The sequence below is a fragment of the Amblyraja radiata genome, chromosome 21 (assembly GCF_010909765.2).
Source record: "Amblyraja radiata isolate CabotCenter1 chromosome 21, sAmbRad1.1.pri, whole genome shotgun sequence".
NCBI classification, from domain to species: Eukaryota; Metazoa; Chordata; class Chondrichthyes; order Rajiformes; family Rajidae; genus Amblyraja; species Amblyraja radiata.
In genome coordinates, this window is record NC_045976.1 from 13926809 (window position 1) to 13943458 (window position 16650).

Consider the following 16650-nt stretch of genomic DNA (forward strand, 5'->3'; position numbering starts at 1 on the left):
ACAGCGCATCTCCTCCTCGCTGTGATGGAAGGCAAAAAAACTTCTCTCCCCTGCACTCCCCATTCCCCTCCCGCTGTCAGAGTCAAAGCCCCCGGCGGGCGATGGCAATTGTCCCGCGGCCATTAACGCCGCGCCGGGCAATGCAAGGCCGCGCTCCGGGTCTTGTTGTCGTTAGCAAAGTCCCGCAGCCGTTGTCCAAGCCGCGCGGGGCGGTGATGTAAGGCCCCGCTCCAGGTACTCTTCGACCCCGCGACTCGGGCGGGAGAAGTCGCCGTTGCGGAAGCCCCGAAAAGCGGTCTTCCCAGCAGGGACCCGCGGGCTCCCGATATTACTGTCCACCGGACCTGCGGTTGTAGCCTCCGAATCTCCGAGGGTCGGGTCGCAGCAGCGCGCCACCACCGCTCCTCCCGCTCCGAACCCGGCCAGCTCCGTGATGGTGAGTAGCTCCGCAGCTCCGCGATTGGAGCCCCAGGTCGTTCCTGCTGGAGGCCGCTCCACGTTGCAGTCCCAATGACAACGGAGATCCGACAGGGAAAAGGTCGGGTTCTCCGTGTAGGGGAAAGATTTTAAAAGTAGTGAGATGGCATCATGTTCAACGCTGAGATGCCATTCGAAAACCTTTGCAGAAGGACTACAAAAATACAGTCTCGAGTGATACATTAAATAAGCTGCTTGTCTGTCACCAGTGATTTGGATAGAAAGGAACTGCAGATGCTGGTTTACACCGGCTGTATGGGCGGCACGGTGGCGCAGCGGTAGAGTTGCTGCCTTACAGTGCTTGCAGCGCCGGAGACCCGGGTTCAATCCTGACAACGGGTGCTGTCTGTACGGAGTTTCTACATTCTCCCCGTGACCGCGTGGGTTTTCTCCAAGATCTTCGGTTTCCTCCCACACTCCAAAGGCGTACAGGTTTGTAGGTTAATCGGCTTGGTATAAGTGTAAATTGTCCTTAGTGTGTGTACGATAGCGTTAATATGCGGGGATCGCTGGTCGGTGTGTACTCGGTGGGCCAGAGTGCCTGTTTCCACGCTGTATCTCTAAACTAAACTAAACTGGGCCAGCTGAATGATTTGGGACTGAAGGAAATAACTTGATTCATTGACCTCAAACTCTTGCATGAGGTTCTATTGAATGACAGTCCTGATACCTTCCTCCTCCTGACCTTTGTCTGGTGCTGTGCTGTTCTGGAAATGCGTTAGACTGTACGTATACTGCACGTAACTTGCAGAAACATTCAGCCACATCCCACCTTCATGCTGCACCTGCCTTGTCCAGTCAGATCGGATTCAATAAACATAGGAGAGAATTTGCTTTCAATTTTGTCACACTATTAATCTGAATTTTTACCAATGTGATTAGTGGGGGAAATGTTAACCTTTTGAACAGGTGGTAGTTAATGAAGTTGGAAGATACAATTTTAATAAATTCAGTAGCTGTCCTGGTTTGTTGAATTCTTGATTCAACAGAGGCTGGACCAGAGGAGGGACAGCAATCTTCTGTCAAGCCAAAGTTCCATCAGAAATTTTTTAAGGGGGCCGTCTGTTTTTATTTTCACAAGGTTTGTTTTGAACCGTTCTGCCAGATTTCCCGAGCCATGCATGGATGAACTGAAGCTAGAAGGGCCAGTTCAATTAGGCAACTGTCTCTGTGGCCTGGTTGGCAGCAAAGAGGACATGGAGTCACTCCCTGGGCACTAGGGGCTCACTCTGCACATGATCCAAGTTGTCCTGATTTCCATTTCCGCTCCCAAACCCCAACAGTCTTCCCCGATCCATTAAACTCTCCATTTCAGCTGTGACCTTTTCCTGCACTACAATTGCATCCTCCCATTCATAACCACCCCTATCTCCATCTCTACTGATGGCCACAGCTGAAACCACCTGCCACAAACCTTGTGTTAAGTTTAAGCAGGGCATCCAGAAAGGCCGTACCTTCAGGTACCCCACTAAGAATTTCTCACCACCTTCCATCCCTGCAGGCTCATTTCTACAAGATGGCATTCACTTATTCCAATGACATTTCTTCTACAGTTCACAGGGACATTTAACAGAAAGGGATAAAAGCAATGATGAAATGCAGCATTACAGCCTCTGACAGGATAATAAGTGTGGGTGATTTGTCAGAACTGAAACCTTCCTTTCACAAGAGGCTGACAGTCAGTCCTCCCTTGTATATCTGCATTTTCATTTATCGGTTCAGATTGCCAGCATTAAGTGTTCCCCCTTCCTTTGCACTGAAAGCCGTGCTGTTCCCAATCTCCAGAGGCAAACTCAAGAACTGCCAATGCAGAAATCAGAAATGAAATCAGAAAAGGCAAGGTACATGTAGCAGATGGCCTCTACAGCAGGGGAGAAGTAATCGTGTGGAAGTTCTCGAGCGTAACTTCCCAAAATCCAGTATCTTTTCAGCATTTCATGATCTTGAATTTGGCCTTTTTTTATATGTTCATAAGTCATAGGGGCATCGAGTCCACTAAGTCATTCAATAATTACTGATCTATCTTTCCCTCTCAATCACACTCTCTTGCCTTCTCCCCATAACCTTTAACACCCTTACTAATCAAGAATCTAACAATCTCCGCTTTAAAAATACCCAATGACTTGGCCTCCGCAGCCGTCTGTGGCAATGAATCCCACAGATTCACCACCCTCGGACTAATGCACTCCCAAGCCCTTTCCACCTCCGGTTTAGTATCATTTTATATTTGCATGGTATAATTCAAAGAGCTCTGCATACTCATACCTGAGATTTTCCATTTAAACATAGAAACATAGAGCATAGACACATAGAAACAGAAAATAGATGCAGGAGTAGGCCAATTCCTCTCGCAAAAGGATTCTCAAAAGAGAAGATTGTTAATCCTGTTGTAAATTAATCATTATTGCACATCACATAGGCAGGGGTTCCTCCCTGAGTACTTACTGTATCTTTACCTTTACCATAGATATAAAGCATAAAACATTTCCATCCAATAAACTTGTCAGTGAGTTAATGAAAGGATAGAACTGACTTGGGTGATTCAGATGCAGCCTGAAATAGAAACATTCCGTTTCATATATAGATAGCTCGAGAGCTCATCAAATAAGCCCATTATGGATAGAACAGTAACATAAATGAGCCAAACACTTTATTAGATTTATATTATGGACCTCCTAACAGCCGGTGGGAGACTAAAGAGCTGAGATGAATGCAAATCACCGAGAGCAAGAAGAATAGCAGGGATGTAGTAATGGGAGATTTTAACATTAACCAAATTTGTCTTTGTGTGAAAGCCATAAAGGGGGGGAATTTTTAAAGTGCATGCAGGAGAGTTTGCTGAATCATTCATTAGAGTGGCCTACTGGAGAAGTGCAGTACTAGATCTCATCACAGGAAACAACGAATGAGAGGATCTGGGCTATCGGATGTTGGCACTCACAATACGAGGATTAAACTGGATTATCATTTTCAACCCAGAGGCATAAAGGAGAAACTTCAGCATTCAGTGCTTCTTAGTTTGAATGTAGTGTTGCTGGGGACCCACTGAACGAGTGCATACAGTTCTCGTCACTGTAACCTGAAAAGCAGCCAATAGAATCAGGTGTGTCCCAGCAGAAGGTACAGAAGCTTTAAAGTGTGTACCTGGGAACAACTTATTCTTTATTATCAAGCTTCTGAATGGTCCTTCAATAAGTCAGGGTACTGTCCGATTCATCTCTACCCCATTGCGGACATTGGCCTTTGTTTAGTTTAGTTTAGTTTAGAGATACAGCGTGTAAACAGGCCCTTCAGCCCAACGAGTCCTTGCCGACCAGTGATTATCTGTACACTAGCACTCTCCTACACATGAGGGGCAATTTACAATTATACCAAATCCAATTAACCTACACACCTGTATGCCTTTGGAGTGTGGGAGAAAACCCATGTCGTCACAAGGAGAATGTACAAACTTCAAACAGCCAACACCCGTAGTCAGGATTGAACCAGGGTCTCTGGCGCGGTAAGGTGGCAACTCTACTGCTACACCACCATGCCATCCTTTGTCTCCAGGACTGGTGCACTACAATGTTGAGAACTATATTCCACACTATATCTTCCCCTTTACTCTACCTATTATACTTGATTAAACTTTATTATATTTATGTATATTGAATAGCAAGCAAAACAAAGATTTCAATGTACCTTGGCAAACATGACAATTATAAACCTACACCTAAAAATGGCATCCGGTCACTGGAGGGAGTTTACCAGAGAAGCAAATTGTAAGCTGGAGATTAAGTGTCTGAGAGTGTCGAACAGAGAGAGTCAAAGCTAGGAATGGTTATTTACTAGTGGAGTTGACTCCTGGGTAAATTTATTTGAGATCATAAAGCACACAGATAAGGCGAATAATCAAAGGTCGAACATTCAGTTTCTTGGGGGTTTCTGCCATTCTCCAGACAATGAGAAAACAATGATAGCTCTTCAGATGTTCATGGCCGAGAAATTTGAACAATTATGCAACAACTCAGCCTTGGAAGAGGATAGACAATAGACAATAGGTGCAGGAAGGAGTAGGCCATTCGACCCGTCGAGCCAGCACCACCATTCAATGTGATCATGGCTGATCATCCACAATCAGTACCCCGTTCCTGCCTTCTCCCCATATCCCCTGGCTCCACTATCTTTAAGAGCCCTATCTAGCTCTCTCTTGAAAGTATACAGAGAACTGGCCTCCACTGCTAATAATCTGCCTTCCTGTTTTTGCTACCAAAGTGGATAACCTCACATTTATCCACATTAAACTGCATATGCCATGCATCTACCCACTCACCCAAACTCTCCAAGTCACCCTGCATTCTCATAGCATCCTCCTCACAGTTCACACTGCCACCCAGCTTTGTGTCATCTGCAAATTTGCTAATGTTACTTTGAATCCCTTCATCTAAATCATTGATGTATATTGTAAATAGCTGTGGTATATTGTAAATAGGATGAGGGATGATGGTAGTAAGGTCAGGCTTTGTAAGGGATATAGTAAAAGAAAACTAGCAAACTTAAGACTGGCATGGATTCTCACCTTGATGAGAATGTCTCGATGAGTGTCGTTGGATGAGATGATCCCTGGATCCCTGGATCAGAGGGGTGGTCTTTGTCGTTTTGCCTCCCTTTTGACCTGATAGCCTACAACTGAATGGAATAGTTATCAATGAGATCATTCATAGAAGAAGTTTGGAAATTCCAATTAAATTAAACTAAAAGCAGAGCAAAAGACAAGGGAGGAGAAATGGGCAAATTCAAAAGTGGGGGGAGGGGAGATAAGATTGTCGTTTTTAATATTTAACACTTTATCTTCAGATACAGCTGAAGTTTTGTGTTGTGATGGATTGTGTAAATGATTGTTATCACTGTTACATTAAAATATCAGCAACATTTGTGGCGAGAATGCACTTGATGACTCTATGAAGATAAAGGCGTCCCCTTAATTGCATGAAGAGTTTTTAATTTAACAAACATAAATCCATTCTTTTTCACTCCTCGTGAGGCATGAAAATGTGGAATGCATTTTGCTCCTGTTTGCAGTACAAACAAGTGTGGCGGCAGGGGGAAAGAGTTGCAGCAAGGATTTAATCTGCTCTGATGGACTCTGCTGCAAGAGGTACAGTGGGGAAAGCTCAGTGTCCCAAGGCACCCTCCCATGGGAGGGGCATGCACCGTGACTGGGGAACAACACAGAAGCAGATATGTTTTGGCATCCAAAGTGTGCTCTTATAAGACTTAATTCCTTTTATTCAGACATGTGGATCAAAGAGTCATAGAGTTATACAGCATGAAATCAGGCCCTTCAGCACAGCTTGCCCACACCAGCCAACATCTCTCAGCCCCACTAGTCCTACCTGCCTGCATTTGGCCCATATGCCTGTCTACCTGTCCATGTACTTGCCGGTTTCTTAAACGTTGCAATAGTCATTGCCTCAACGACCTCCTCTGGCAGCTTGTTCCATACACCCCTCATATCTTCCCCTTCACAAACCTATGTCCTCTGATCCTCGCTTCCTACTCTCAGCAAGAGCTGGTCTGGGTCTGCTGGCAAAGTATTGAATGCCCAGCTGCCCATCTTGAACTCAATAGCTTTGGGGCCAATTCAGAGGACAACTGAGATTAAGAGAGCTAGTGACACATACTAACAAGACCAGGCAAGCTTTGTGTGTGTGCCAGCCTCAGATAAATATGAATCAATTTGTAGATATTTCATGACAATCCCACAACTTTCTGGCTTCTTTTTTGGTTACGCTTTTCCAGATTTTATTTTTAATAATTCAAATTCACAAATCCATGGTGGGATTTGAAAATGTTCTCTGAATTATAATTCAGGCCTCCAAATTATGTCCAATAAAGAATTCCTATTATATTTTATATCTTACATGTGCCTTGTACACTTCTTGGGAGGTAGTTTGGTTTAGCTTAGAGTTGCAGCTTAGAAACAGGCCCTTCAGCCCACCAAGTCCATGCTGACCATTGATCATCCACACCTTACATTCTGGGGGGGGGGGGGGGGGATTTACAGAGGCCAATTAAAAACAAATGTGCACATCTTTGGGATGTGGGAGAAAACCGGAGCACTCTGTCATTGTGAGGTCTCTGGCATTGTGAGGCAGCATCTCTACCAGCTGTGCCACGGTGCTGCCTTGGCAAGAATGCATACGATGAGAATGTCAGGAAACAGTGGCAATTTTTTACATGGGATAAAAATAATTGAGGAAATTATCGTTGGATGCCATTCCACTGAATCTCACGGTGAACAATGGTCTTCTTGAGTTGCCAGGCAACTCCGGATCCTTATTCACTCCCTGGATGTACAGTCGTAGCAAAGAATAGCAGCTTTAGTTTCACCACTACTGGTGTGGACTACGCACCACGTACGAAACCGCGCACATTCCTACAAGTTACAATGGTTTGTACAGATGCTGAATGTGTCTTCCAATCATGCTTGTGACCCTTAAAAGCTGAGCTTTCCTTTCATATAACCACCGAGCCTGATTTCTGTCTCCCATCCGACCCCTACCCTCCCACATTCAGGTCAGATGGAATGTTGCCACATGTTCTCTGCTGGTGCCTCTCTGTGTTTATACTGGAAGGATTGGGCAGTCTGAATAGATCCAGTACATTGCACACATCAGCCCGACTGGAAAAGATCCAAGCCTGGCCTTGGTGAGAGGAGGCAAGTGCATTTTGCCAGAAGGCTTCAGTGTTTGAAATCCACGAGGAAACTGCAGAAGTGGCTTCACAAACTTTCTTTGTCCAAAATAAAGTGAGGGTACATCAAAAAACAATCAAATATAAATAGTAACATTTCAATGACAAATCAGGTTCAACTGATTATCTGTGACATGGAGAAGTAAACAAGCCTGACCATGGCTGTCAAAACTCTGATGGGTCTTAGCATGTTCCAGAGGGAGACTGGAGATTTTACTTCGGAGTCACGTGAGTGACTACGTGAAGAACCCCGCCAGGACGCATGCGTGTCATATCGCTACACGCATTGCAACGAGTCACATCAGGGGGAACGACGTTCCCTTAGCGGCAAAATTTGAAAGCCGGGAACAGCAGGTAAGGAGACTCTGCGTTCCAGAGTTTGAAAGTCGGGAACAGCAGGTAAGAAGACTCTGCGTTCCTTCCACTTACCTTTTAGGTGGAGACATGGACCGGATCCACGAAGGCTGCGGGAAAGCTGGCGGGGGAGAACCGCGGAGTTGCGGGCAGCGGCAGCAGCAGCCAAATGCACGCTAATCTCCCGTAATGGGAACAGCTGGCCCGACTTCGCTCCAGACTTCGCTCCCGCGCCGGCCCCGGCCGGTCGAGAGAGGTAAGCATAAACTAACAGAGTCGTTGACTCCGAGGAGTCCGACTCTGAATAGCCGCGAGCGGCCAGTGCCCGTGCGCATGGGGGCCGGTTGGAGCGGCTTCAGGAGCTGCCGCGAGCGGCCAGTGCCCGTGAGCACGGGAGCCGGTTGGAGCGGCTGCAGGATGGACCATCTTCAAGCAGCCGCGACGGCCAGTGCCCGAGAGCATTGGGGCCGGTTGGAGCGGCTGCAGGAGGGACCATCTTCAAGCAGCTGCGACGGCCAGTGCCCGAGAGCATTGGAGCCGGTTGGAGCGGCTGCATGATCAACAGCAGCCGGGAGTGGCCTATGCCCGAGAGCATAAGAGCCAGTTGGAACGGCTGCTGGAGGAAATACCCCAAAGTGGCAGGAGATGGATGCTAGCCACAGTGGGCAGGTAGTAAGCCCCACAGCAGTACCTCGTGTAGGGCTGCACAGTGTTTCTCCCTCATCAGAGGGGAACACCGAGGGTCAATCCTGGGCTGGCTGCAGGAGCTGGAGCAGGAGCGGCTTCAGGAGCAGCCGTGACGGCCAGTGCCCGTGAGCATTGGAGCCGGGTGGAGTGGCTGCAGGAACTGGAGCAGGAGCGGCCTCAGGAGTAGCGGCTTCAGGAGCAGCCGCGATGGCCAGTGACCATGTGCATTGGAGCCGGTTGGGTGCCCGAGAGCATCGGAGCCAGCTGGAGCGGCTGTTGGAGCAGGTAAGTGGCAGGCTCCGGGAGATGGAGACTAGTCACAGGGGGGCAGCTAGTAAGTCCTACAGCAGTACCTCTTGTAGGGCTGCACAGTGTTCTCCCTCATCAGAGGGGAATATAGGGGATCAATTCTGGGCTGAACCTGAACAGGGGAGCAGAACATACCCCTAGTGCACATAGGGTGCAGAAGACCTATTGGAAGACACTTACCATCAGGGAACTGCAAAACACTGAATGTTCCCAGTATCAACCAGTGTATTTGAAAACATGGTAGAGCAGGGAATTGAAACGAAAGAAAGTTCTAAAGTCCTACCAGCGGGACGGGTTCGCCCGCACAATAAACAAAAAGACATGACACTAGGTCACCAGGATGCACTGGCCTTATATGCAAACCTGGAACCACCTAACCTCCAATATTAAAATTTGGAGGCATCTTATCTTAACAGGTAACGAACTTCACATAGAGGGAAACTCTGGGGCACATTAAGCAACGTCTAAAAACTACTTCCTGGGGAATGCGCTACCCTCATCACAGACACCGGCACCTCAACGACCACGGAGGATGCCGAAATAGTAACAAACCTACTAATAGTAACCATGGAGGAAGGTGGGTTTGACTCCTTACGAGGTTGGTGGGAGATTACAGTTCTATCTGGATGCATAGAATATATTACTACCGACACTTAAATTTCAGAAGTATAGGGGTATACCTTAGAATTATTCATAACATTATCCTCCAGTTCAGCATGTACCGAAGTGAATGTTTATGCTTACAGGAAAAGAAACAAACAAAAGCGCATACTGAACTACAGTGCCCAAATAAAATAGGAGTGATGGAGGACATCCAACACGAATCACAGGAATTCGTGTCCAAAAAATCTTTATCATAATATAGATGGTGGTTGCCACATCATCATAGATTTGACTAATTTGAATAATTTCGTACTTTATATTCATTACTAGATGGGAACCTTTGTTACTGCAAAGTTGGGCGTACCTATGGACCAAATCCTCAAGACAGCAGGATGGTCAACGGACGAAACTTTCCAACAACTTTATAACAAACCAGTCATTGAACCTGGAGCATTTGCAGAAACAACTTTAAGTTCTGTAATATAATTTACCCCATAAATAGGGGCAATAATTGGTGTTAATATTTTTACCGTTGGGTTTCAATATCGTATTGATGTCTAATGATGTTAACTCTATTCTCCCCATAATCAAGGCAGATGTGATGCATGGACTCGTTCCACGGCATGAAATCAGAGCTTTAAAATCTTCACGTAGTCACTCACGTGACTCCGAAGTAAAATAGCAAGATTAAACGAGAACTTACCAGTTTGAAGTTTGATCTTTATTTTATGAGGAGTAACGTTGAGGGAATACGTGCCCTCCGCTCCCACACTTAATAGGCAACAAAAGCTTTTCACGGTACCTCGGTATACTTGACCATAAACTAAACTCAAACTCAAACACCCCAGTATTTTGGAAATAGAAGAATTTAATCCCATCTAATGCACACTCTGGAAAGAGAGCTCCTATGTATCTTATCATAAATCATAAATAGCTAATCATAAATCTTTGGAAGGGTTAAATCTGTTGATAAATGGGATCCTTGCTTTATCAATAAGGGTGCAAGGGCAATAGAGTGATGATCACAGCTTCGGAAACATTGAATTCGTGTCCAATTCGTTCAACAAATTTTTAATGAGGATGTCAACCATTGATAATTAACTCGAATAAGATTTTAACACTTCAGTTACTGAAAAGTTGAGGCGGGCAAGGAATAAAGGTGTTCAAGGGTTTCAATGGACAGGGAGAAACCGTTTCTACTGGAAAGAAGGTTGAATAATAGGCACAGAGAGATAAGGTCAAGGGTTAGATCCACACAACGTTCACAACCTTTCTGTGTGCTGGAAGTCAGGGTACAATATGTAGTCAGGGTACAATATGTCAAAGCTCACAACCACATCAGCAATATTTCTCCTGCGTCTGTACACAATATAACCATATAACAATTACAGCACGGAAACAGGCCACCTTGACCCTTCTAGTCCGTGCCGAACACGTATTCTCCCCTAGTCCCATATACCTGCGCTCAGACCATAACCCTCCATTCCTTTCCCGTCCATATAACTATCCAATTTATTTTTAAATGATAAAAACGAACTTGCCTCCACCACCTTCACTGGAAGCTCATTCCACACAGCCACCACTCTCTGAGTAAAGATGTTCCCCCTCATGTTACCCCTAAACTTCTGTCCCTTAATTCTCAAGTCATGTCTCCTTGTTTGAATATTCCCTACTCTCAGTGGGAAAAGCTTATCCACGTCAACTCTGTCTATCCCTCTCATCATTTTAAAGACCTCTATCAAGTCCCTCCTTAACCTTCTGCGCTCCAAAGAATAAAGCCCTAACTTGTTCAACCTTTCTCTGTAACTTAGTTGCTGAAACCCAGGCAACATTCTAGTAAATCTCCTCTGTACTCTCTCTATTTTGTTGACATCCTTCCTATAATTAGGCGACCAAAATTGTACACCATACTCCAGAATTGGCCTCACCAATGCCTTGTACAATTTTAACATTACATCCCAACTTCTATACTCAATGCTCTGATTTATAAAGGCCAGCACACCAAAAGCTTTCTTTACCACCCTATCTACATGAGATTCCACTTTCAGGGAACTATGCACAGTTATTCCCAGATTCCTCTGTTCACCTGCATTCTTCAATTCCCTACCATTTACCATGTACGTCCTATTTTGATTTGTCCTGCCAAGATGTAGCACCTCACACTTATCAGCATTAAACTCCATCTGCCATCTTTCAGCCCACTCTTCCAACTGGCATAAATCTCTCAGTAGACTTTGAAAATCTACTTCATTATCCACAACCCCACCTATCTTAGTATCATCTGCATACTTACTAATCCAATTTACCACACCATCATCCAGATCATTGATGTACATGACAAACAACAGTGGACCCAACACAGATCCCTGTGGCACCCCACTAGTCACTGGCCTCCAACCTGACAAACAACCATCCACCATTACTCTCTGGCATCTCCCATTCAGCCACTGTTGAATCCATCTTGCTACTCCACCATTAATACCCAACCATTGAACCTTCTTATCCAACCTTCCGTGAGGAACCTTGTCAAAGGCCTTACTGAAGTCCATATATAAAACATCCATTGCTTTACCCTCATCAATTTCCCGAGTAACCTCTTCAAAAAATTCAAGAAGATTAGTCAAACATGACCTTCCAGGCACAAATCCATGTTGACTGTTCCTAATCAGACCCTGTTTATCCAGATGCTTATATATATTATCTCTAAGTATCCTATCCATTAATTTGCCCACCACTGACATCAAACTAACAGGTCTATAATTGCTAGGTTTACTCTTAGACCCCTATTTAAACAATGGAACAACATGCGCAGTACGCCAATCCTTTGGTACTATTCCCGTTTCTAATGACATTTGAAATATTTCTGTCATAGCCCCTGCTATTTCTACACTAACTTCCCTCAATGTCCAATACATCATTCAATCATGTTTCATTTGCTTTGTCAACTATTACAGACATCAGGATAGGGGAATCAAGAAGGAATACATTTAAGGTGAAATGAGAAAGATAGCAATCTGAGAGGCAACTTTTACATGTAGAGGGTGGTGTCATATGGAAACAGCTGAAAGGAAGAAATAGTTGAGGTAGGTATAATAACACCATTTAAAAAACATTTGGACAGGTAGATGGATAGGAAAGGTTTAGAGGGACATGGGCCGAACATGGGCAAATAGGAACGGCTTAGATGTGGCATCTTGATCGGCATGGATGTGTTGGGCCAAGGGCCTGTTTCCATGCTGCATGACTATATATAACACTAAAAGATTTATATATGGGTACACTTACCTCAATGTCATTAGCAAGATGTTTTTCTCTGTAGATATTATTTATTTCTTGCTCCCTTTATTTACTGCTCTGTCCTACATTTAATATTGGTCAGCATGAGGATTAATACAATGCTTTATATGGAGGCTGCTTTAATCTGTCTGAGATGTAGTAAATGCTCTTTGCTTATTCTAAACAAATCTTAGTACCTTTTGGTTGTGACCACCTTTTGTGAAAGTAAATGCAATTATTTTCGAATGCTGTTTTCTGTAATTTGTCATTACCTACTAGTGCCAACATCTACACTCATTAACTACTAGTGCTAACATGTTCACCCATTAACTTGGTGGCTACATCTACCCTCATAAACTACTGGTCCCAACGTGTGCACTCTCTAACTACTGATGCCAATGTGTACATTTATTAACTACTGGTGCCAATGTGTACAGCGTTCATTGAACAACGGTGCTAAGGTCTACAACACTCATTATCTCTTGGTGCCAATGTGTACAGCATTCATTAACTACTGGTGCTAACATGTATAACTCATTCACTACTGGTGCCAGGCAGAGTTTGAAAATATCTGCCAAATCAGGAAATACTTACAAATTTCTCCCTGACATTTGTTATACAATACACAACAAGCAGTTATTGATCACAATCTTAGCTCACTGGGAAAGTAACTGGATGTGTGATTTCCTTCCATAACTTGTCATACCTGTTTAAAGGATATAATGATTCACTCTTATATTCTTGCTGTGGCAGAAAAATTGCACATAGCAAAATTAGCCAAAGCATAATAGAGCACCTTCACTCACTTCAGCAGAATGATACAGTTTGAGGGAAAATTTGGTCATCCTTTACTGATTTAACAATCGATCACCTGAATACATCAATATCACTGCAAAATATAGCACTTGCCTTACATTTCTGGTGACTATATTTAGTTGTCCCTGTTAACACACTTGCTCTGCTATCTAATGTAAGGACTTCATACAGCCTCTTTGTTTGCACAAATCCATAGACTTGCTGCTGTGCAGTGTGCCAGTTTCTTTGCCCTGGTTTCTTACCTGTTGTCAGCCATCAGAAAGTAGGCCATGAATTGTTGAGCTGCTCCTGATTTTGCAAAGTGATGAAGTATCCTGTCTCTACAAGGGGTCACAGAAAGATTGCAGGGGATGATACTTGCACACTGCAAAATAATAGCAACAACAGCACCCATCAAAATGCAAGCTCAATTTAAAAAATAATCAAACAAGCTCAATCATACTGAGTTACAGTGTTGTGATACAAGTTAGGTATAGAGTCAAACAGCACAGAATCAGACCCTTTGGCCCAACTTGTCTATGCCGACCAAGATGCCCCATCTACACTAGCCCCACCTGCCCATAGTTGCCCCATATCCCTCTAAACCTTTCTTATTCATGTACTTGTCCAATGTATTTTAAATGCTGTTATAGTACCTGCCTCAACTACCTCCTCCGGCAGCTCACACCATACACCAACCACCCTCTGTGTGAAAATAATTAAAAAATGTTAAAAGAGGTTGTCAGATTTAGTTAAGGATTTGAAAACACTAAGTTAACAATTGATTTCCAAAATTAGAAAATCCATACAGTGAAGAGCATTATCTTAGAATTATTGCCAGTGACCAGGGAGCAAAGTTTAGAGCAATGTTTCATTAAGGCTTAATTACACATGGCTATTTCCCATATACGAGTACTACATAGTGCTGTGGTCTTTGGTTTAAACACGAAAGAAAGGAAAAAGGTCGGAGAGAAAAAGGTATTGACCGACCCTTAGCCTCTGTGATCTCCTTTGGCTGAGACCACGAGAAGCAACAAAGTGCGAGTCTTGCCCCAGGAACTAGCTGGACCTCCAGCCAAGCCATCCCAGTGCAATTATAGCACCTTCCTGTGATGGGACAAATTGCCCAGGTCTATCATATTGATAAAAATCAAGGCAATACAAAACAATCCATCCCAATCATCAATAAAGTGATGAAAGCCATCGTCAACTGTGCTATCGTGGTGTTTATTCATCAATGCCCTGCTCACTGATACTCATCTTGGGTTTCACCAGGAATACTGGTCTTTAAACCTTGGTCCATGGACCAAAAGACAAAATTCCAGAAATTAGGTGCGAGTCTATCTTCGATACATTTCGTGAATGTGGTCTGAGCTGGTGTCTGTTACTTGACCAGTGGGTAAGAGGGATCAGCTTTGGTATTATAGACATCAAGTCCCCAGTCCTCCAAGGATCCATATATCAAGTTTATGGGAAACAATGATTCTCTCCAGATCGGGAACTGGAACATGCCTCGAACAGGACAGCGAAGCGTGTGGACACAAACTGGGACCAGGGTCTCCAGCTCATAGTGTACCCTTTACATGACTCATCTAGGAGATGAGCATATTCTCAAGGCTTGGCCAAGGCTTACAAGCAGCCAAAAGCCAATTGTAACACAATTCCAAAAGAAAGGGGCATCTGATGCACAACGCATTATCATCATTTTTATACAAACCAATGTAGGAAGTGATTCGCCTGACCTTTATCTTAGTTCAGCCTTTGCTCGGGAGCAGGACAGCAGGAGAGCTTGAAAATCTTTTAATCTGGAACTCGTGCCTTGACACTGAGCTGAGTAATGTAAATCATCCAGTCGCTAACAATCTGGGGAGAGCAGTTGTCTGCGTGCGGCAGTGCTCGAGATCCATTATCCTGCTGCTGGAATAACATTTCCTTGCAAACGCATATCCCAATTGCTGCTTTTTTTCTTCAAAAATGCCGAAAGTTAAAAAAAACATACTGACTGAGATATTTTTCCAAGTTCCATTTATCCTTTCCTATATTGCTTCTTTTCATAATCCCTGAGCCTCCTCATCTCACTAATCTCCAGATTTCTATAATTCCAGTATTCATCATTTTATGCATTTAATCCTTCCACCGTGATGTTAACTTCTATCATTGTTATAACCATTGAGATTTAGTATCTAACAACATAAGAAGGAGTTCACTGTGGCTTATGACAGCAGGAACCACCGAGATTCCAGTAGTTTACCCACTTTGAACCTGAGGGCAGCACAGCTGATAGAGCCGCTGCCTCACAGTGCCAGAGACAAGGGTTCGATCCTAACCTCAGTGCTATCTGTGTGGAGTTTGCACGTTCTCCCTGTGACTGCATGGGTTTCCTCCGGGCGCTCCGGTTTCCTCCCACTTTCCAAAGACATGCGAGTTTGTAGGTTAATTGGCCGCTGTGATTTGCCCTTGGTGTATAGATCGTGGATAGAAAAGAGGGATAACACAGAATTAGTGTGAACGGGTGATCGATGGTCAGTGTGGACTTGGTGGGCTGAAGGGCCTGCTTCCATGCTGTATTTCTGAACTGAACTCTGTGACAGTGGGCAGGTTTGTCCAGCAATCTCAGTCAGAACTGCTGCTCCATCTGGCTGGATTGATGAAGTTTCACCCATTGGCAACCCACTGACCTGCTTCACAAGACATGACCAAACTTGAACCGAAACAGAAAAGCTAAAAAAATTCAGCCAGCCAAGCAGCACCTGCGGAAAGAGGTTTACACACTGAAATGGCATGAAACTGGATCTTTCCCTCTGATGCCCTGTTTACTGTCACCAAAGATAGTCACTGCTATGTAACGATTAGTACACACAAGGGAAGGTACTCTTATACCACAATGCCATCGGGGATAAACTCTTTATCTAACGTACTCTGGGCAACAACGGATAAGATGTTGCAGGGAGGTAAATATTCCACCGGCATGGCGGAGAGAAATCATTGCACCCTTGAGGAGGTGCAATGCCAGTCTGAAAGCAAAGCAAAGCCTCCGTTCAGAAGGACATGCAAGTTTAAAACAAGTTAAGGAATCAGAGGCCCCTTGAGTTTTTAAAGGATAAAGGGAAGCAACAGCATTGGGAATGAAAGGTCAGGAAATAGAGACCCACAGAGTTTAAATATACAGGGTTCCTTTAGGGAGAATTAACTTTAAAAAAAGTTTTTAAAAAAGGAAAAAAGGAAAATCTAATAATAATGCCATTTTAAGTAGATTCATTCTTTGTGTTGAATGAATCTAATAAATAGAGATATGTAGAGAACCTCAGACACATGGAACACATATTCAGAACCGTAGGGAAATCTCAGGAAGCTTTCACTCGCGGTCTTAGCTGCCAAGCTGAGCAACAGCTGATGTTACTGTGGTCCTCC